This window comes from Canis aureus, chromosome 36 (assembly GCF_053574225.1).
Source record: "Canis aureus isolate CA01 chromosome 36, VMU_Caureus_v.1.0, whole genome shotgun sequence".
NCBI lineage: Eukaryota > Metazoa > Chordata > Mammalia > Carnivora > Canidae > Canis > Canis aureus.
In genome coordinates, this window is record NC_135646.1 from 12,019,841 (window position 1) to 12,044,357 (window position 24,517).

The 24,517-nt window shown below is 33.8% G+C and overlaps 1 long non-coding RNA gene across 1 annotated transcript in view; it reads left to right on the plus strand.

The window, feature by feature from the left end:
- Positions 1-208: 208 nt before the first annotated feature.
- Positions 209-24,517, plus strand: part of LOC144305904 (uncharacterized) — a 31,426-nt gene continuing 7,117 nt past the window's right edge. Inside the window, exon 1 of the long non-coding RNA XR_013372925.1 lies at positions 209-330. This is a non-coding gene — a long non-coding RNA (uncharacterized LOC144305904). The remainder of the gene's footprint in view (positions 331-24,517) is intronic.

Genomic DNA, 24,517 nt, shown 5'->3' on the forward strand with positions numbered 1-24,517 from the left:
GACAATTATGAGTGAAATTGTTAAAAACATCGATGTGCAGACTTTTGTGTGGACAACAAGCTTTTAATTCCTTTGGATAAATACCAAGGAGCATAATGGATGGTAAAATTATGTTTAGTTTTTTTTTTTTTCTCATGTTTAGTTTTGTAAGAAACTAAACTGTTAGTGTCTGCCTAAACCGCTTAACTGTCTAAATAACTGCCAAACTGTCTTCCAAAGTAGCTATACCACTTTTGCATTCCTGCCAGCAACGTATGAGACTTCTTGTTGCTCCACATCCTCATCAGCATTTGATGTTATTAGAGTTCTGAATTTTGGCCATTCCAATAGGTATGAATTGCTTTAATTTGCATTTCCCTTATAATATATAATGAGGAGCATATGTTCGCTTGTTTGCTTCTTAAGTGAGGTGTCTATTAAGGTTTTTGGCTAATTTTTAAAAGATTGAGTTGTCTGTTTACTTACTGTGAAGTGTTAAGAGTTATTTACGTGTTTAGATAAGAGTCCTTTATCTAATGTGCCTTTTGCAAATACTTGCTCCCAGTTTGCATCCAGTTTTCTAATTCTCTTGATATTGTCTTTCATATGGCAGAAATTTTTAATTATGATGAAGTCTACCTTATCAATTATTTCTTTTCTGGACTGTGTCTTTGGTGTTGTATCTAAAAACCATCACCATACCTAAGGTCATCCAGGTTTTTCTCCTATGTTATCTTATAAGTGTTTTAAAGTTTGCATTTTACATTTATATCTGTAGTCTGTTTTGGATTAACTTTTTTGAAAAGGATAAATTCTGTGTCTAATTTTATTTTGCATGTGGATGTCTAGTTGTTCGAGCATTTTTTGATAAAAAGACTATTTTGACCTCATTGTATGCCTTTGCTCCTTGTCCAAGATCAGTTGACTTTGTTCACGAATTTCTATTTCTGTCCTCACTTTTTGTTCCATTGATCTTTTTTTTCTGTTCTTTCACCGATACCACACTGCCTTGATTACTGAAACTTTATAGAGCAAGTCTTGAAGTCAGGAAGTGTCAGTCCTTCAACTTCAATATTGTGTTAGCTATTCTGGATATTTTGCTTCTCCACATATACATTATTATTTTTTTAATTTTTAATTTATTTTTTAAAGAATTTATTTATTTATTTATTTATTTATTTATTTATTTGACACATTGAGAGAGAGAGAGAGAGAGAGAGAGGCAGGAACATAGGCAGAGAGAGAAGCAGGCTCCATGCAGGGAGCTCGATGTGGGACTCGATCCTGGGACTCCAGGATCATGCCCTGGGTCGAGGGCAGGTGCTCAACCGCTGAGCCACTCAGGCATCCCTATTTTGTTTTTTAGATTTTATTTTTAAGTAATCTCTAAACTCAATGTGGGACTTGAATTCACAACCCCAAAGTTAAGAGTCACATGCTCTACCAACTGAACCAGCCAGGCACACCTACCTATATACTTTAAAAGCAGTTTGTCAATACTCATAAAATAATTTGCTGGGATTTAATTTGAATAGCATCGAATTTAGAGATTAAACTGGAAAGAACTGACATCTTGACAATTACCAAGTGTTCCTATCCATCAACATAAATTATCTCTCTATTTAATTCTTTGATTTCATTCATTGGAGTTTTGTTGTTTTCCTCATATAGATCTTACACATATTTTGTTAGATTTATACCTAATATTTCATTTTTGAGAGTGCTAATGGTATTGTGTTTTTAAAGTCTAATTCCACTTGTTCATTGTTGGTGTATCAGGAAGTGATTGACATTTATTTAATAATATTTTATCCTTGTAACCTGCAACCTTGCTATAACTGCTTACTGTTCCTGGAGTTTTGGGTTGATCTTCTGAATTTTTCACATAGACAATCATGTCATTGGCCAACAAAGACAGTTCTATATCTTCCTTCCCAATTTGCATACCTTTTATTTCCTTTTCTTGCCTTATTGCATTAACAAAGACTTTCTGTAAGATGTTGAAAAGAGAGATGAGAAGGGCTATCTTGGTCTTGAACCTAATTTAGTAGAATAGCTTATTGTTTCCCATTATTAAGTACCATGTTAACTGGAGGCTTTTAAAAATCCTCTTTATGAAGTTAAAAAAACCTCATAAGGTTTTTGAAAGTTAAAAGGTAATGAATATAAAATACTTACTACTCTGTACTTAGTATGTAATAATCCTCAATAAATGTTAGATATGATGATGATGATGATGATGATGATATAGTACCTGACACTGTAATAGGCACTTTAGATATGAATTCATACTGTTTATTAAAGTTCAATAAAGAACTTTACCATATCAGCAGAATCAGATGTATTCTTCACTTGGTCTTTCTAGGAATCAGTGATCAGTAGGTTTTCATAGGTTTTTGCAAATTCTCTAGAAGCTCTTGGACATAGTCTCTCTGCATACTGGACATCTTTCCAGCAAATGTGCTAAACGGCTTGCTGTCAATTCTTTTTTACCTTAACAAAGAGTTGACTAGAAAGACTAAATTTATCTTTTTTCTGGGAACTACTCCAACATACTTGTACTTGTTAATACTCATTGATCTGTGTAGCCTTATATATCTAGAGTGCAGGCTTAGGAGATTAGGTAAAAACAGTAGGGGCAGACTTTCCAGATCATCCCAATACAATAGAACCTGTGTGCAGGAGGCTCCTTAGGTAAACTCTTCAAGCATGGTCTTTTCTTTCTCTCCCAACCTCAATAAACAACAACAAAACAAAAACAAAAAAATGTGTCTTCTAAGCACATACCACAGAAGGAAACCAAGGTCAGCTCGTCACTGTTTTAGTCACTGAGGGATGTACCAGAGGCCTTGTTAATGAAGATACTTTTTTTAGCAGTGAAAGAAGGATATACATGAAAATTGCTGTCAGGCAGAATATTTTGATAATAATAATAATTAATAATAATAGTAATAATAGTAATAATAACTACTAGGATGTTTATGAGTTTAGAAAATATGTTTGGAGGATAGTCATAATGATTTACTTAGAATACTATGGGCATTTTAAGCGCATTTGTGAATTTTTAGTTTAGCATTAGGAAAAACCAAACTCCAAATTCTCTGATGTCTTCCACAGTTTGAATACCAGACTGGAAAATGGCACTTATTCATTTTTCTATTCTTATGTCATTTAAAATATTTTATTTTCTTTGATATCCTATCTTAGCATTTTTAATTTTTTAGCAATCTGATATTATTTGGATAATACACTTAAATAAAAACAAAGCACAGAAAATATATGTATATTTTAGAAATAATATTACTTCAGCACTTTGAAAATTAAATTGTGCCTTGTTGTCCTTGAAGGAGAAAACATTGAATCTTCCAAATTGATGAAGCTACTGTTAGGTAGGAACATCCAAAAAGAAAAGACATATATCAAAAAAATATAAGAAATTTCTCAGACTATATTTCTATCAAGCATTAGCCATTCTCCTAAAAAAAATTTCTGTGATAGGTTTTAGTCTCTCAAAATTGCTGACATATATTCAACGTTTTGAAAGTTTTTATTTTAAGTTAAATATCAACTTCAAAAAAAAAATCCCCTTTTGGTTGTTGAAAGTCAGATAGAAAGCCATAATGGAGGAAAAAAAGCTAATGGTGAGACAAGTATAATTCAAATTATATTCTAATGTAAGAAAACTGAATTGTATCCCACACAATATATGTTGGCTTTCATTGTTGTGATTAAAATACAGCAGCTAGAAAAGGTTTCACTTTTCATTTTAATAATAGATCTATTTGGTCATAGACATGATATATTTTGACTACAAATGGCTTACCAAATGTAATTTAAGGACTGTATTCAAAATGCCAATGATTAATCTACGAAGTTTACTACAAAAAGGTTTTTAACTTGGGGCTGTTTTACTGCATTACTATGTGATCATTCCTTTAAAACTAACCAAAAGATTAAAATATCTGACCCCTGGTTTAACTTCTATCTTCCTGGGAATAAGGAAACAATTATACATGAGAATGTAGATAATTATTTTTGTCTTTTATAATGCCAAATTTGGGATCAATTTCCCAGACTTTTCACTTTTTCAGGAATTCACAGTTATACTTGATTGAAGCCCAAGAACTTTGCTACATCTGAGATCATATGAAACATTTCCCATTTTGAGCACTGCACAGGCTGGCAAAAATGATGAACTATTCTGAAATAGTATTTGACTTAGTCTACTACATTTGGTTCTGCACAATATTGATCAGTGTACTTGCTGGGTTAGCAACAAAACCTGGCATCATTATTCAGCACTATTTAAATGTAGCCAAAGGAGCTCTTTTTATTTCTTTTCTGTTTTCTCTTTTCTCTCCTGATAAATTGCACTGGGCTCTTTTTAAATTAGACAGGACACTAGGTGGGGCATTGGGGAACATCCATCTGCATTTTTGAACTACATCTCTTGGATCACAGGTACCTTTTGGAAAGAAAATAAACAATGAATGTGATTCTTTCACTTTACCTGTTGAAAGCTGAATTTGCAGAATATAACTGTAAGATTTTCTTTTCAAAGTTACAGCCTTCTATCTCACTCCAAGCACTCCTGATATTAATTTGATAGACTCAGCCTCTGAATGCTCTTGTTTTAAGATAAGATCTACTCTGTTCACCTGGAGTCTGATTGCCAACCATGCAGAAATAATTACTGTTAAGCCTATTCAAATCTTTCCTGTAAAACACTATCTTCTGTAATATTTTCCTTAATTAACTTAATACTACCACTGCCCTCTGCTTCTTCCACAACCAAAATAACTGCAATTTAAGAATGTGTCTCCAACAAAAGGTAATCTGTTGCCAATCTCTTTTGCAAAGGTTATTTTAGACTAAACAAGATTTAAAAATATGTTCTGTCTCAAGGTAAAGGTTTTTTTAAGCTTAAAATCTGAACATGTCTATTGATATTTGGGCCTTTGACCAAAATCAATCATCACATTTTTTGTAACTTGCAATTGGTCTGTAAATTCAATTTTTAAAGTCCTGCATTTGTATTGAATACCTCTTGTGTGCTGCCTCACATCCTCTCAGTTCACATTTTTTCGCCTGGACTGCTGTGACTACCTGCTTGGTGTGGGTGTAAGTAGAATATTCCTCTTTTCTTTTCTTTTTTTTTAAATTTTATTTATTTATGATAGTCACACACAGAGAGAGAGAGGCAGAGACACAGGCAGAGGGAGAAGCAGGCTCCATGCACCGGGAGCCTGACGTGGGATTCGATCCCGGGTCTCCAGGATCGCGCCCTGGGCCAAAGGCAGGCGCCAAACCGCTGCGCCACCCAGGGATCCCAATATTCCTCTTTTCAATTGTACAAAGACTCTCAAGCATCCCACCTGGATCTTCTCCTGTGTGTGATCTTCTCCTTGCAGGACCTTGCCCAGAGCTCACGCAGGTGCCACGTGAAGTGGGATGGAATTTACAATCCTTCACTCATAGGACAGGAGCCCATAGTTTGATCCCTTCTGTGGATGATCCTATAATGTGCCTGGGAAGGTCTTGGAAGGATTAAACTGATAACCAATTTGACACCCTTAGACAACAAAAAGAGGCTAAATATTTCCTGACTATGCCTTAGTCCTTCTTCCTGTACATATTGGTGTCTTGGGCAGATCAAATATTTTTACCTTTAGAATCCTCATGCCTTGGCTAGCTATAAAATAGCATATAAGTGAACTAAACAGGCTTGTAGGTCTTCCCCATTTTGTCAGTAGCTATGCTATTTATAAGTGATGAAACTAGCACATTTGCTTTAATTACTTCACAGAATTTCATTGTATCTACATGTGCAATATCTATATATGCCAACATGAATAAATCTTGAAAATATAAAATTGAATGAGAACTAAAATGTAAAAAGATACAGAGAGAGAGAGAGAAAGATGTTATTTATGTAAAAACATGAAACACCGAGAGCTCAACACCACATGCTGTCATAGGTACAAATATATATAGTCAAGATATAAAGTAAAGACATATTCAGAATGAATATCTTCCATCTTTAGGTTATTGGTTACCTGTTCCTGAGCATATGGGGACCATTTGAGGATGGGGCAAGAGGATGCTATCAATGTAATTACAGCATCATAAAATAAATAAAACCAAAAAGCCTGAGAAAGAACTATATCTGAAACAAATATGACTAAATACTGTTAAATTTGAGTAGGTGTTTCATGTATATTATATATTTTCTTTTTAAATTTAGTACATGTTTAAAGAATTTAATATTGAGTTATTTTAGGAAATATTAAACTAAATGAAATACTGTGATAAAATATTATAGGCATAAGGCTACAATTTTTTTTAATTCACTTTCACTATTGGACCTCACAGTTATACTTACCATGGATACCATTAGAAAACTATCAATTGAGATGCATTGTATCTCTTCAAAAATCTACTTCTCCAATTTTGTTCTTTGTCCCATTTGTCTCTCGTTTGTACTTCGGTGGAATGGAAAACCAGTTCACAGTAGCTTCTATGATAAGAACCCACTAAAATCCAGTTTCTCCTCTTATTTTCCAAATCCTTGTTCAAGCTCTCTAGATCTTAGAAAGTGATCATGGTGTTCGAACAAGAATCTGGCCTGCCCTTTGGAAGAAAATTCCTCTTGTCTCCTCCTTTCTTATTCATCTTCCTATGCTGGCTGTATTTTCAAAGTTGCCTTGGTGGGTTGTTTGCTTGTGTTCAACTGAACATCAGTGTGGCCCTGGACTTAAAGCCATTTATCTTATATCTGATATGATTTACTTGTCAACTTTTACTATCCTACCAAATAATAAATAAGATTCCCTCATTAACCTTTTACTTTCAGATCTTTTAAAATCTAAGTCATAATATTAAGTCTCCATTTACTTGTTCTATTTTTTTAAACATCACCAACCTGTTAAGGCATTCTAAATTCTATATTGTAATTGCAAAATTTGTTATTTGTAGTTAGCCTTTTTTTAAGTAACAACAATTGTGTTATACTGTAATAAGGAGGAAATAAAGTATATGTTTGTTTCCACAGAAGTGTTTGCTAGCCACTAGGGTCCTTTGGCTACTTTCATTGAGATGGAAGACAGCTACTAAGTTTCTCAAGTAAAGCATCTGATTCAGAAGAGGCTTACTCAGAGGATGTTTACTTTCCACAGCATCTTAGAAAAAAGTTGGAGGATACACAAAATATTGGCACTGAGGAAAAGGCCATGGATACTTATAGAGAAATACTTTGTGTTTGATGCTTATATGCGTGGTGTGCAACATGTGGCATGCATGCATGTGCATATGTGCAACTCCATTTTCTATTATATGAAAGATGAAATGGAATCATTTTTAAAAGGATTTTTATGCAAATCATAACTGCATCCATAGAGGTATCACCAAATTTTGTATATAACCTTCGATGCTAAAAAATATTTAATGACATAATATATATTGGACTGGAACAAAGGTTGCTCATAGAGCAAAGGTTAAAGGAAGTGTATCCCCATGTGAAACAAACAACAGATTCTGGTTTGATCATTTTGGGGAATAGGGAATTCAATCTTATATGAAATAACAAAAAAAAATTGAAATATCCCCTGTGAGCCTTGGCATAAGGCAGTACTTGCAGCAACAGTGCCAAAAATAATAACAAGCCTGAACTTTATGTAAGTTCAGAATACACAGTTACCTGTACATCTACTCTGCTGAAGTAGTACTTCATATTTTTTAACTTTTAACAATACCATAGAACTTAAAAAAACAATGTGTAAAAAACCCTAAGATTTACTCTATGTGATGAGTGTGTGTGTGTGTGTGTGTGTGTGTGTGTTGAGTGGAAGGCAAGAAATGGGTGTGGCAGACAGGGAAAGGGAATAGTTTGACAAACATTGTCCATACTTTAAAACAATTCTTAAATTTAAAAAAAAAAAAAAAAGCTAGTTGTGTGACCTTGGGTAAATTACTTAGGCTCTTTGCACTTCATTTTTTCTTCTAAATAAAAATAAGAATGGCATTTACTCACAAGGTTGTGAAGGTGATGCCAGCTGCTGTTAGCAAGACAGACGTGGTTGTTGCCAATGAACCTGAACAGTGGAGGCCTTGAGAAGATAAATATGTTGCTGCACTGGGGTGGAGGTAGGTTGGAGAGGGGAAATACAAAATCAAGAAAGTCTTCTCTGAGGATAATAAAATGGAGAAATAAATAAGGTAAATGCAAAGAACCATGCTACAATCAATTTCCAAAATACTGGAGTCTGATCCTCAGAATCCCAAATAAGAAAAGAATTTTACTGATCTTTTTCTTTTCTTAATTCTAGAATAATGACATTTTTTCACTTATGAGGTGACACTTAGCTTCCAGGTGTCATCTACTTCCACAGATGACAGAGGTGTGGTTTTCCTGGCTTTACCACTTACTAGCTAAGCAAATTTGCACAAGTTACTTAAACTTTCTGTGTCACTACTTCGTTTTCTCAAAGATAACAGTCATAATTAAAACCCTTTGCATAGAGTTAAATGAAATAATTTATATAAAGTTATTTGCATGGTCCCTGGCCACCACTTCATAAAGCTCAGCAAATTTTAGCTGTAATGATTACCTTTCTATCTTGTCAATACCAAGACAGATTTCAATCCCTAAAATCTTTCCATTCACATTGTCCTGAGATCCCCTCTCAAAGCTCTTAGCTAAGAGATAGACATTTTCCAGATTGACATGGAATTAACTCTAGACTCAACAAACAGCAGGAAAATCTTATTTGTTTCATTGAAAAGAATGAATGGTGGGATTTTAAATTGTTAAGTGTATAATTAGAAATGTTAATTGGCCAGAAATACCACTTGAGGCCCTATTATAACAACTCTACCAATTGTGCCATAATAGGAAACTCTTAATTATCTGAAAATTACCACCTTATCTGCCCCACCTCATTTGCACAGATGGGCCTCTCACAGCAACATTTTACACTGTGATCACCACCCTTAGCCACCAGTGATCGAATTGAGGCCACCTAGTCCATTCTGAACCTATGTAATACTCCCTCCCAGCAATTTGGAATTAAATATATAAATTGTTTTGTTTTGTTTTCTTTTCTTTTTGGTGTCATAAGTCATCCACATTCTTATTGTAAGTTTCCTGTTTCTGCTTAAGTTGGTCTGTGTTATTTTCTGTAACTCCTGTTTAAAATATTCTAATTAACATCCATATATATTATACATTTTATCTCAAATTCAATCCAAACCTAAGATTATGTCAACAACTAGATGGATGATTAAGGTTTTATTAATATTATCTTAAAAATATCAACATTTACACTATAATTATCTAAACACAAAACAGTGAATGATTAACAATAATTATCTTCATCTTTAAGATAGGAAAATAAAAATATCAAATGTCCTTGAAACCAAGTATATGATTTTCTCACTAGACTGTCAGTTACTCATGTCTGGCAGTTATAGGCATCATGGCCAGTTCACATCCTTGGAGAGTATAAAACATTCATTTTTATTGGTGATCACACATATATAGGCCACATATATAAGACAAAGCTCGTGAAAATAGGTGAGAACAAAGGAATCTGCTAGACATGCCTAGCAAAACGAGAATGACATTTATAAAAAACCTAAGTCTAAAGTCTTGCGCAGAATAAATACATAATTCCAAGATATCTAACGCTTTTCTCAGACCTGACCTTTTTGTTAAGATAGAGAACTACTAACTATTATGATTGCTTAAAGGACTTACATTTAAGTGAGAAGTGTTGCTAAAATGTTAAATCTTACAACTGGCATACAAAGACAGAGAAAGAAGTGAACTGTGGAAAGTGCGTCACTACCTTTAGTAGTTTTGATATTAATCTGATGGGGAAAAAAAACACATGGGAAATGAAATCAACCCTATAACATACACAAAAGGGAGCATTAGAAATAACAAAATTAGTATAAGTAACTCTACTTACTTGATCTTACAAATTTGGTTTTCTTACAATGAAAGTACTTATATTTGTATATTAATAAAAACAATTTTCATCGTAGATTATTATCAGCTAAGTACATTTAGAACTTACACCCAAATCTTGTCCATTTATTTCAACATCTTTTTTTCTTCCATAGTTGGTGAAAGTAATTGAAATTCATTTTCACTAACCCAGAGGAGGACAATATTAATATTAATTTTCATTCTGAATACCATTTAAAAAGAGATTTTTCTCATTATTAAAAAAGAAAAAAACTGCTTAGCATATCTAAATGAAGGATATACAGTTTATAACAGAGTACAATAGCAATCATAGAAAGCTACAAAACGGTATTATTCTCGTCAGACTTCCATCAAATCAGCCATAGAAAGTGAAATATGAAATCTAAGCAAAAACGTTCAGACAGTCATGCATAGATGCATATTGTAAATACTTCTATTCAGCTTATTAGAGGCTTCCATGTTGTGTCTCTGTAATTTGTAGTTGTTTCATCAGCAGAGACCATTGTCTTTAAGCTACAGCATGCATTGCTTTTAAGAGTTAAATGGATCGGAGAGCATGAAAAAGCTATGAAAGCAAGCTGACTAATTTGTGATAATATTGAATTGAATAAAGGGCTGATTTCATCAAAAGCAGATGGAAGGATATTTCTGGTTTTTCAAATGTTAATGAATAAATACCATTTAATTTCATAAATTTTCAAAGTATTCTGAAGATAATTATTTCATAAAAATTTCTCATTTCCACTGCATGCATGCAGCTGCACTGAAGACCATGGGAGACGCGTGTGTGCAATTCTGGGCAGGCGGTAATAAGTCATTATCATAATTCAGAGGTGACTTCTATATACTATGAAAGTTAACACAGAAGAAGGCTACTGATGAGAGCATTTCTCTGAAATCCATGTCCATGGATAACTGAACAAGATGAGAATTTATGCCAACAAAACTTGGCCTGTTTTGCCAAAGAAATTTGTCCCCCTGAAACAACACCCTAACTTTCCCTGTTCTAGAATTAACCAATTCATGTTATCTGATTTTGGGATATGCATCCTGTGTCAGGAAATCTTCTCCATGTGACCTCCTGGCTCCTAAATATAGAAACAACTTGGGAAAGGAGTATCAGAGTATCAACAACTTGTGAGAACTTGTAAGAAGCCACAGAATGCACTTGTTCAGATGATGCATTTAATATTAGCTGATAAAAAATAAAGGGTCTCTCCTTTTTCCTCTCTCATTTAGTTCCCAAGTCTCTGCTTGGTCCTTCATTATTTTAATTCTACTATGTTTATGTGAAACATCCTTTTGCATTCAATGTATGTTGGATGACTAGCTTTTTATGCATTCATAGACTAAACAGTTGGAATGGACATGAAAAATCAATCAGATGTGAGACTAAGAACCAAAGAAGCCCAATGACTTTTCCAATATCATGTGACTAGCTTGTGATAGGGGCCAGATAAAACATACAAGCCTGAATTCTTTGGACTACATTTGTTCTTATAGAGAGAGATCTAAGACTATGTGAATTAGAATATACTGGGGTGATAGTGAAAATATAAATTCATAGTTCCCATCTTATAACTATTGAATTGAAATATCTCAGATACAGCCTACAATTTGTGCTATTAAGAAGATCCCAGTGATTCTCATGTGTTAAAATTTTGAGTAACTATGATGCACCATAGTAACCCTTTTAGATTGCATGGAATAATATTGAATTTTTTGGGAGGGGATCTCAGAATATCATAATTCTAGTTTTTGTCAGAGCAGTTTGGCATGAACAGATCTTAAGTTATAAAAAATGAGACAGGGTAAATTCAAGGAACAGATATATGTGTAAGAAAAGAAAACAGCAAAGGGTGTCTAGAAGATATAAAATATGAGAATTATAATGCATTTGGTGAGGCATCAGAGGCACATATTTCAGAAAAAAATTTTTTAGCGGAAGAATGAAGTTTCAACTAAGAGGATAGAGGCTATCACATGTAGTGAGAGCTGATATTAATGATGTTTTAATAGTGATGATGATTTTGATATTATCTATCATGAAATCAAGAAGATAGGAAGAAGAGGCTAGGACAGGACCAGAGGAATAGATTACAATTGACCCTGAGACATGTTGCATCTAGTCAGAAGGACAGAGAGTTGGGAGTTGGGTGTGATCACCATGAGCTTCTGTTGATGATGGAAGACACTGGTTATTGAAATGCATTATCATCACGAGTCCTTCACAGATCTACCACGACATCATAAGCCCTTGTTAGCCTATGGCATGGGTGCCTGATGAGCTAAGAATTGTTAGTTACATCTTTATTATCTTTGTCCTTTTGTGTCAACGTTTTAATACAAAATTTAGCTTTCAAGACTCAAGCTTCAATTTAAACATCCTCAGGAACTGGAGGGGCAAGCCTCTATTCACCTTCCAGAAGAAGGGAACCTCAACAGTCTTGTTTATATTTGGAAATACGAACAGAGGATGTCTTAGATCTTTGCTATTCAGTGTCTACAGACCAGCAGCAGGAACGTCGGCATCAACCATGAACTTGTTAAAACTGCAGAATCTCAGTCCTCATCAGATCTTAACTGAGTTAAAAATCTGAATTTTGGGGATTCCTGGGCGGCTCAGCAGTTGAACATCTGCCTTTGTCTCAGGGTGTGATTGGGCTGTCTGCAAGGAGCTTGCTTCACCCTCTTTCTGTGTCTCTGCATCTCTCTCACTGTGTCTCTCAAGAATAAATACATAAGATCTTTAATTTTTTTAAATCTGCATTTTTAACAACATCTTCAAGTGATCCATAAGCATGTTAAAATTTGAGAAGCTGTTAATCTGGGGTAGATGAAGATGGACCTCGACTCCAATCTTGTCCATTCCAGTATATATTACTCAAGAGTCTCAAATTAATTTTTAAAAATTTTAAAACACCTTTTATACCATATCTCTAATTTTTTTAATTCAAATAAAACACTTCAAAAGTGTTTTATTAATAAGCCTTTTATTTTTTAAGGCATTTGAAGTCCTCTCAGTTTAATTTCATCTGATGTATATATTCTCCTACTCATTTTCTCTTTACCAAAGCTTCAGTAAATTTACACTGATTATTGTTACCCAGGTATATTGGCACTTTCTGGTTCCCTTTGCTCTACTCCTGATGTTATCTAAAACTGAAATGTTCATGTCCCTTCTCTGCTCATGTTAATGTAACTTGCAATATCTCATTTTTCTACCACATCTTCCATGACATCTTCTTTACTATTGCCAAATGCAACTTTTAATAACCTCACATCGCCTTGTTCATATCTCTTCCATGATTTGTATCATGCCCTTTTTAACACATTTATTAATAACTGTACATTTAGATGAGCCATGTCACCGCTCTGAAGCTCTGTTGACACATAAAAGAGAGATCCTCACATAACTATTTAGCAGGCTTAATGTGAAATAATTTATGGAAAATCTCTAAAAATAGGAAGCATTATGCAAGTGTAAGATGCTCACAGTTTCTAGTCTCTTCTCTGAAACACAAGATCTTTGAAGAAAGAGATCATGCCTGTGTTCTATATTCTCTATAGATCATGCACAGTGAAAACACACAAGAAATTTCAAACAAATAAATGCATATTTAAGTGTAATTCTATTTTGATGAAATGTTATGTGTGGAAAACTGTATGCAATTATATTACTTTATTTTCTTTCCAAGGACCTATGTGCTTATGTATTTTCTTAGAAGCTTCAGTTTTTACGTTCTGTTTTCTTTTATTTCCTTAACCATTGTCTTTGCAAATACAACCCCAACCACCTAAATTAGTAGGCTTCAATGGTGTGGTTAAAACTCCTATTCCATTTCTAATAAGGTTTCCTCAGTGTTGGAAGGCCTATTTGGCTCCACAATTCCCAGCTTTTCAGCTGGAAATAATGGTTAGAAATGCAGATTCTTGATTCAGACTGCATTAGATTGGAATCTCAATTACACCACATAGTAGCTGTGTCAATCCTAGAAGAGGAGTTTATTCTTTCTGATTCCTTATCTTAAAAAGAGGGTTAATAATAGAATTCAATGCATGACATTATTGAGAAATCAAACAGTTAACTCATGAAAATTGTGTATAAATTAGTCATAAAGTAAGTTCAACTAATGTTAGCTTGATTATTCTCTGAAAAAGCTTTGAAATGTAGAAAGAACTGCACCAATTTTAGAAATTTTTATTATTGTTTAACCCAGAATAGATCTCTTTTTTTATAAATAAAGAAATTGGGATCCCTGGGTGGCGCAGCGGTTTGGCGCCTGCCTTTGGCCCAGGGCGCGATCCTGGAGACGCGGGATCGAATCCCACATCAGGCTCCCGGTGCATGGAGCCTGCTTCTCCCTCTGCCTGCGTCTCTGCCGCTCTCTCTCTCTCTGTGACTATCATAAATAAATAAAAATTTAAAAAAATTTAAAAAAAATAAAGAAATTCCTCTTGAGTTGTTTATGAGTTGAACTTTAAAGAAATTTAAAATTCCTTTCAACTAACAAGTATCATATAAATTATGCATTTTATATTATATCAACAAATAGAGTAAATCATTCTAATTTCAGGAAAAAAAATGTTTTCATGGGCACCGAAAGTCAATTTGTCATACAATTATCAATTGGATGGTGCTGTTATCAATGTAGAGACTGCTTGTGGCTTCTACTGATTAAAGTAGAGAATTGATTATGATTTTGGTTGATTTGTATATTCATAAGAGAGAGTGATGGAGAAAATATAAGATAAATCATTTTCTTCTCAAATTACATCAGTATTTCCAAATACATGTGTATATTAGAATAAGATTGTATTTAGTCTTCATAATAAACTAGCACAGAAACATTAGAATTAGCTATGTTTATCAAGAATTTGGAATTTATTCAAAATCAAAACATTGTATTATAGCTCTATAGTTTTGATACATGCACGCACTATCTTCCTCCTATTTTAACCCATTGAGAGAAATAATTTGGAATATAACAAAATAAAGAAATATAAGGCAGAGATATGACCTCTAAGGTTCAGACAAATTAAGGTATATAACAGATGGAATTTTTATTAGACTATTTACAAATGTTTACTAAAAAAAATTCTAGCAGAAAAAGATAGTTACTGTTTGAAATAAGATTTCTGAATTCGGAGAGATGAGTCTTGAGAAAGCCGTGACTGTTTTGAGACAATAAAATGAAATTTCTAAGGAAAAAAAGTTGAGCAAGTGAGCAGTCCCCAAGCATAACTTTGTTCTGGGACAACTCCATCAAAGGCAGTATGTATTCAAGTTTTGCAACTATGCTTCTAGCATTTGAAGTTTTGCTGTCGTGGCAAAGCAGTGGTTTTGTTTCATTTTGTGTTGTCTTTTTTCTCCACATATTATACTCAAGTGATGATTTAAAAATTAAAAAAAAAAAAGAAAGAAAAAGAAAAACTAGGCATTCAACTACTACCTTCTGAGGAAGTTCATGGTGTAATAGGTGAGAAATCAAGAATCATTAAAGGAAGAAATAGTTTTGTACATCTCCCAGAACTCAAGGTTGATCTTTTTATAAATAACTCCCACCAGACTTACCAGAAATATGACATTTGCAGCATTGTATGATAGCATTCAACTTTCACTTTTTAGTGACAAAAATTTGAAGTAATTATCTTGGCTTGAGTTCTTAGTAAAATATAGAGGCTTTCTGTGAAGTCAGAGTGCTAGAATTGCCTTTGTTACTTCCATTCAAGAATGATATTAGAGATCAAGGAACAAACTTCCACTTAAGATGGAATTAAATAAAAGGCATTCACTGTCGTCAACACAAAGCAACCACAAATAATTTTAGGGCTCAATTTCCTTAAAAGATGAAATAATTTTAGGTTAATATAAAAAGTTCTCCTACAATGATTTCACTTTCAATTTCTCTCTGGGGAAGCATTCATCGACTCCAACTGGTTTCCCAACAGAAAAATATGCTAGAAAAACAGAAAAGTGACATATTATGTCAAAGCAGGAGGAAGTAGGCTTTAACAATAGGTTAAGGTAATGCATATCCTGGACCCAACCACCTACTTACTGTTACAATTTTTAGTTCGAGTTTCTCAGAAGGCAGAGTTGCATGTACACTGGCAGTACAATATGATGACATACACAATGTTAATACACCATGTCGTATAAATTTGAATATTTAAATTTTAATTCCTTTTTATAAAATGCAATATAGATATATTTTAAAATAGCTTCGACTTCCTGGGTACATATAACTCTTATCATAAATATCCTTAGTTATTTTATGCTTTTCTTATAAGAATAATAGCCAATGTTACTTAGAGTATTTATAATGATTTTTGAATTCTAAGATGGCTTTATGGGTAACAACTAAGGATTGCACTAAAGAGATTAGAGATAGTTTCAGCAAAACTATCATTAGCTTTTGACTTTCAATATGCAAAATATTTTCAGTGGATCAAAGTGAAGTGTTGTTTTTGTACTCATATGGAAGCAATCATTAACACACATTTCCAGATTGCATAGCTTTTGGTGGTTCCTGTGTGTTTGCAAGGGTGATTGAGAATTACTTAAGCACGCCACCTTTTCCCCTTCTTTATTCTATCTCTTCTTTTTCTTTTCCTTGACTCATCCTACCTAAGCACCTCATCTTAAAGATACGGAATATAAGATATCCTAGATGGTTCCAGTGGAACCTTACACTATATGTTTGTTCTACATCTTGCCTGGAAATGTACCTGCACCTGCTAACATGATAGATCTCATTCACACAGCTGTATTCCCTACCTATGCAGACAGCCTTCAACTCAACCAGTACGTGCCTGAGAAGAAAGACCAAGAAGACATGAGGGCAGTGATCCTTTTTTGGGGTTGGGGGGGGAGTCAGGATTGAACAAGGACATTTCAAGCTTTTAAAAGAAAGAAGAAAAAGAAGACTACATAAATGTAAGAGTTTGAAGAAGAATAGAAAATTGAGGATTCTGAGTATTGTAAAGTTGACAGTCTGAGAAGAGAGTTTATAGTGAGCTCAAAATGTTTGTTTATTTAGCAAGAAGCTGGAGGGCAGGAGGTAGGTTTTACTCCAGGGTCTATTTGTTGGTTGAATAATGGATATGAAGAAATGAATGAATATATGATTTCAGTCCAGACGGAATAAGAGAAAAATGTCATTCTTAAATGCTAATTCAGGGGAATACTACTGCTATTACTACCAATTATGGTAACAATGATACGCTATCATCTTAACTTTACAGATGAGGACGCTAAGTGTGGTAGCACCCAAGTAACTTTCTCAAATCCTAATTTTGGCGACAAGGCCCCAGACTCATTTAGACAGTCCCTAATTCAACCCATCATGTTTGTCACATGGACATCATCTGCCACCGTGTTTGAACGAGAGAAGAAGCTGCCACTATGCTCATTTCATGCTACATCTCCTCTTGTAGAAGAGATGGGTTAAATCACTAGTGACACTCTTGGTGCCCAGATTCATACTCTCTGGTGCTCATGGGTAGATGTTGCTAACACAGAAATGTAAAGGAGACCCTCCTGGACCATTCTCCACATTGCGAGGGATCAAATAGCACATTAACAGAGTCCTGGGTTGGTCTTTCTTGTTCATGTCTCTGTTGTTTGTCATGGGATGGTAGTTGTTACACTGATGTGAGAAGAGACATGACTTTGGAGGGGACTGAGATTTGGTTCAGTTTTGTAAAATAGCTAAGAGTTCGGGCTCCAGAGGCATTTTGGTTCAAATCCTGGGTCTAGTTCTCATTTGCTATATGACATTGAGCAACTTATATTGGCTTTCAAGCCTACATTTCATCTTCTATAAGATGGGGACAATGATGCCTACCTCATGGGGATTGTTGTGAGACTTAAATAATTTAAATGAAAGGAAAAAATGAAAAGCATTAGCTGTGATAGTTATTATAATCAGGCAATGTTTTTTAACATGTAAGTTTTGCTCCAAATTCATTCATCTGAGCTGGGTTTAAGACCTCCCTGATTTGTTGTAATGAGGCTAAGAGTCAATAAAATCTCTTAAGATTCTGCAGCAAATCATATTGGTCTGTCTTCTTGGGAATAGCCATAACCCCAGAGGTTTCAGGGTGGTGGGAAAGTTCCATTATCAGTTTTAAGTAGCCATACCTTTAAATTCCATTCCACTTGCACTTTGGTTGCTCTGCCATTTAAAAACAAAACAAAACAAAGCCTAAACACCAGAGTCAATTGGCCGTGTCTTCCACAATTCCCTTTATTTTTCCCTATGAACTCTTTCTAACATTTATTGACATCAAGGGATTCTATTATGGGTTGTTTCTGATTTAAGTTAATGCATATCCTGGACCCCACCTACTTACTGTTACAATCTTTTTAGTTTGAGTTTCTCAGAAGGCAGAGTTATATGTGAACACGGGCAGGGACAATATGATGGCATACACAATGTTAATACACTATGTCATACAAGCTCGAATATTTAAATTTTAATTCCTTTTTATAAAATGCAATATAGATATATTTTAAAATAGCTTCAACTATTTAAAATACCCAGCTAAGCTTAAGTCAAACACTGTAGACACCCTTAACCAGATATTCTTATGTAATTTTCCTTGTGAAATTTAAGTAATCATAACCCAGAGTCAAAAGATCTGAGTCTGCGTATGTGTGTACTCCTCAAAAAAATTAACAAAAATGAAATGAAAATGAAATATGGCATATCACAATAAATTGCTATTGGGTAACCTGTGTTACTTCAACTTGCTGAGCCTCCTTATACATAAAATAAAATTGTTGGACTACACAATTTCTATGATCTTTAAGTTCTACAATTTAAACACCAAATATGTCATGTTATTACATCACCATGCTACCAAATTTTAAACCATATATTTTACTTTATGTCCTTAGAAGAATTCCCAGATATTTATTGAATACCTACAACATGTTAGGCAATGTACTAACCAATTTTACCAACATTATTTACTGAATATTCATATCTCAGTAAAGTACATCTTATCACTTGTATCTTATAGATGAAAACATGAGGTTCATAGACATTCAATCCCTTGCCAACATCACAAACCTAAGAAGCATCGCAGTTTGACTCCACACCAATGCTCTAGGATTCAGTAACCTGATAGAATCCAAGTCAAGTAAGACAGAGTAAACTGGCATTCTTAACAAGGAAATGTTCCTATCTCTGTCCAGTTATTCTAATATAATTTTGGAATAGCTAGGATATCTTTCTGAAGCCCTATCTCAGAAAAGAGATGTTAATAGACTATTATATGTTAATATGATATGTGTTAATACAATATGTGTTAAATACACATTAACACATATAATATGTAATATATTAGAAGACTATTAGGACAAAGTTAGTTTTCATGAAATTCCTTTAATACGATATTCCTTAATCCCCTCAGGCAACAGTCTCGTAGAACTGTGGTATCTTTGGATATACCCCATAATATTCTAGTATAAGGTATCTCTAATAACTGAACTCCTAGAGAAGGATAATCAAAAAGTGTTCATTCATCCAGTCAGACACTGAATCTATAATCAATTCAAACACAGTCCTCAACTTGAATGAAGAGCGGGTCTGTATGAAGTTGGAATGGGAGAGCAATTCACGTGGTCTATCAAGTGAAAGCAGCTTCACAGAGCAGTAAATCAGCCATCATCACCAACAAAAGGCTAAGCTGGGAATAGTAAAACATCAAAATCGAATATAGATTTTTACCAGATTATAGATGACCTTGAATGCCAGCCTGAGGAGTTTGGCCAATTTCTGCGAAAAGATAAATGTGCAAATCACCCTTAGTGTTATTTCTAAATTCAATTCAAAATGAGAAAAATCAATGGTGATTAGTATAATCAAGCATCAATCCTCTAGTGCTATTTTTGAAAGAAGTTAGATAATTCTTCTACTTTGTCAATTTCTACTTTTGAAAATGAAATTTGCCATCCTCTCTCCCTTCACATACTCAGCATGATTAGGCAGTCACTCTGTTGATTTACCCTAGATAATTAGATCCAACATAGATTGAGAATTAAGTCAGCAGCATTCTAATACTTTCTCTGTCATTGCCTCCATGGCTCTTTTGCAACTGCTCCAGCCTCCTGGTGTCATCTCCACAGGAACACTTTCCAGAGGAATGTATATCGTGACATTGGTGATAAGGGAGAGCAAATGTTATCATTCATATAGAAAGCTTTTATTGGAGATGGGTGGATCTGAGTCTTTTATTAGTCATAATCCAAAACTGATTATGGAGTTTTGCATTTTCAAATGCAGGACATTAGCAGAGCTGTTAGGACAAATAATTAAAATTGAAATTCCAACAACACGGCCTTTATCCACACCTCTATATTCCCAGGTCAGCCTTGTACTATGACACCCTTCCATCTCTTTGATTTTAAAGTTAATTTATAAGCTCAGTACAATAAATTATGAGCTCTCAATCTGAAAAACAGTGAAGAAAGCAGGTTAGAACCAACAAATTCTTAGGAGTTTTCCTCATTGTAGATAGTAAAGGAGATTCATTTCTTCTTCCTCTTCTTCTCCTTCTTCTTTCTTCTTCTTCTTCTTCTTCTTCTTCTTCTTCTTCTTCTTCTTCTTCTTCTTCTTTTTCTTCTTTTCTTTTTAAGTTTATTTTTGATAGACTTTAAAGCCATCTGAGTTTCTACTAGGAAGAAGAAACTCTCGGTTTCCATCCCCACCTGGCAAAAAGTGGAATACCACTAGCACACACTTGGAGAGCAATGTGCCTCTATGTAAGAATGAACAATTTAGAATAACTTAATGGAGTTGAGAGGGCTGTCCTAACAAATATAAATTACTTGGATCTTACTCTATGATATAGGAAGTTGGCCTAACTTACAAATTTTAGTACAGTTTATTTGTTATTTATTCGTTCATCTATTCATTCATTTATTAAGTAGTGTGAATTTTGGATTGGATGAACCCATGTTGAAATTATAGCTTTGCCACTTAGGAAAAATAAATTTATTGGCTTAATCAACACAACAATAACAAGAGGTATGCCTGAGAAATATACAATAGTTTATAAGTTCTTCTAAACTGGATCTGTTGGGGAAAACAAATAAGTTGAAAAATAAAATTATAATACAATGAGGTAAGTACTTTAGATGTAATGGGACCGCATAAGGTGGATACCTAGCCAAACTGGGACAAAAAAATGTAACTTGGACTGCAAATTCTAACATATGCCCCTAAGGATAAGAAGAGATTAGCCAGGTGAAGGGGGCCAAGAGGTAGGGGTGTTGGAAGGAGAAACTGTATCCAATCCAAACCAAGAGAGCAGGGATGCTGTAGTCCAGAGTAGAGAGAGGAAAGATGGCACACAAGGCACTAAAATAGCTGCATCTGGCAGAAACTTAGAAAGCAAGGGAGCATGCCATGGTAATCCCAGGACCTGTTTTCAGAACTACACTAAAGCTTTTAAGTTTCATAATAGGACTAATAAGGACAGAGTGCTCTCACAGGAAGAACTTGCATATCATTGCTCATAGTAGCCTTTTGTGATCCTTTGCATTTTTGTGGTATCTGTTGTAATGTCTTCTCTTTCATTTATAATTTTATTTGAGTCATCTCTCTTTCTTAATTTGTGCTCTAGCTAAAGATTTGTGAACTTTGTGTATATTTAAAAAAGAAAAACACAACTCTTTATTTCACTGATTCCTGGTCATGTATTTCTGTTCTACTCTTTATTATTTCCTTCTTTCTGCTAACATTGGATTTAGTGTTTTTTTTTTCTAATATCTTGAAGTGTGAAGTCAGATTTTATATTTGAGATCTTTCCTCTTTCTTAATAGGCATTTATCATTATAAATCTTTTAGTGCAACTTTTGCCACACACTGGAAGTTTTGTATATTGTGTTTTTCTTTTTGTTTTTCTAAAGATACTTTCTGATTCCTCTTTTGATTTCTTCTTTGATCCATTAATTGTTCAGGAGTGTGTTGTCTAAGTTTCTAAGTATTAGTGAGTTTTATAGTTTCCTTCTGTTATTTATTTTTACTTTCATACTATTAGAGTCTGAAAAAATACTTGACCTTAAATTTGTTAAGACATTTTTTGTGGCCCAACATATGATCTATCATGGAGAATGTTCCATGTGTGCTTCAGAAGAATGTGTGTTCTGGAGCTGTTGGATAGGATGTCCTCTATCTGCATAAGTTAAAGAGGTTACTATTAACAATTAACAATGAGATAATCTAGAAGTAATAAATTCCTAGAAATACACAATCTCTGAAGATTAGATTTGAAGAAATAAAAAATCTGAACAAACCGATAATAACTAAGAAGATTGAAACTGTAATCAAAAACTCCCAACAAAGAAAAGTCCAGGATCAGATAACTGAACTGGTAAATTCTGCCCCAAACATTTTAAAACTCTTTTAAAAACAAATTGAAGAAAGAACACTCCCAAATTCGTCTTAGCAGGTCAGAATTACCTTATGATCAAAACCAGATAAGAACATTGCAAAAAAAGAAAGCTATATTCCAACATCTCTATGAATATAAATGCAAAAATTATCAATAAAATACTACCAAACTGAATTAACAGCACATTAAAAAAAATAATACACCACAGAAAAGTAGTTTATTCATGTGATGTAGGGATGGTTCAGCATTTGTAATTCAATAAATGTGCTATACCACATTAATAGAATAATTTTAAAAATGATCATTACAGTAAATGCAGAAAAAGTGATACGTTCAATATCCTTTCATGACAAAGGCTCTCACTAAATTGGATATAGAAGAAATGTGAACATAATTCAACCTAATAAGAACCCATATATATGATAAGCTCAAAGCTAACACCATACTTAATGGTGAAAGGCTGAGAGCTTTTGCACTAAGATTAGGAACAAGACAAGGGTGTCTACTTTCATCACTCCTGCTCAACACCATACTGAAAGCCTCAGCTAGAGCAATTAGACAAGATAAGTAAATAAAAGGCATTCCAATCAGAAAGGAAGAAGTAACATTGTTTCTGCATATAACATAATTATACATATAAAAAATTCTAGACACTCCACCCAAAACATTTAGAACTAATAAAAAAAATTCTAGGGGAGCCTGGGTGGCACAGTTGGTTAGGCATCAGACTCTTGGTTTTGGCTCAGGTCCTGATCTCAGGGTTGGAGGATGGAGCCCTAGGTCGGGTTCTGGGTTGGGTTCTGTTCTTGCAGTTGGCAGTAGGGAGGCTTGCTTGAGATTCTCTCCTTCTCCCTCTCCCTTTCCCCCTCTCCACTCTGCACTCTCTCCCTCAAATAAATAAATATTGTTTAAAAAATTCTATAAAATTTCAGGATATAAAGTCACCATACTTACCAAATGATAAATCTGCATTTTTCCCCAGAAGTAAAACAACAAAATTTTTCTTATTTAAGGGGAATATTTTTGACTATCATAATTTACATAATTTTTGTGCTACTATAAAAGTTAGATCTTTATTTTAGTTCAAATTGTATTGAATACACCAAGAAAGGACTTAACAGCTTTAAGCATTTATGTTATTTCAATCTCCTAGCAATCACTAAAGTTGTAGCTAGCCAAAAACTCCTACTTATTTGTTTGTTTGTTTCCGTCCTTTCACAGAGTTAATACACTGTTAGGTTTTCATTCATTTTTTCAATTTTAATTTACTATGGCAATCTGGTCATCTACTATTTGCATCATCACTGGTCATTACTTCTGCACCATTTCTCATTTTTTTCTTTTACTGCTTGTATTGTGGTAAAATAAATGAAACATAAAATTTATTATTTTGTCTATTTTAAAGTATACAATTGAGTGCCATTAACTGCATTCATAATTATATACAGGCATTATCAACATCCATTTCAAAATTTTTATCACTCTAAACAAACTCTTCAATTATTAAGTAAAACTCCCCATATACGCCCTCTTTGCCTTCTGGCAACCTCTAAATCTACTTTCTGACTATAAATTTGCCTATACTAGATATTTGACAAATTATGAGCAAGAAAAGAAAAAATAGATAAATTGAACTTCATTAAAATAAAAAACAAATCCTTCTGTGCATCAAAGGACATTATCAGCAGATTGAAAAGACAGTCCACAGAATGAGAAAAAGTATTTGGAAATCATATATTTTAACATCCAAATGTATAAAGAATTCCTACAACTCTACAACAAAAACATAAATCATGCAATTAATTTTTTTTAAAAAATCATGCAATTTCTCCAAACTATACAAATAGTGAATAAAGATATCAAAAGAAATTGAAGCAGCCATTAGGGAAATAAAAATCAAAACCACAAGGAGACACTACTATACATATACTAAGATAGCTATAACGAACAAAAACTAAAAATAACAAGTGATGGTGAGGATACGGAGAAATTGGAACCCGAGTTCATCACTGATAGAAATGTAAAATTGTATAGTGACTGTGGAAAACAGTGTGGTGGTTCCTCAAAATGTTTAACATAGAAGTACCATATGGCTCAGCAATCCCACTCTAATATATATCCAAAAAAACTAAAAATCAGGCC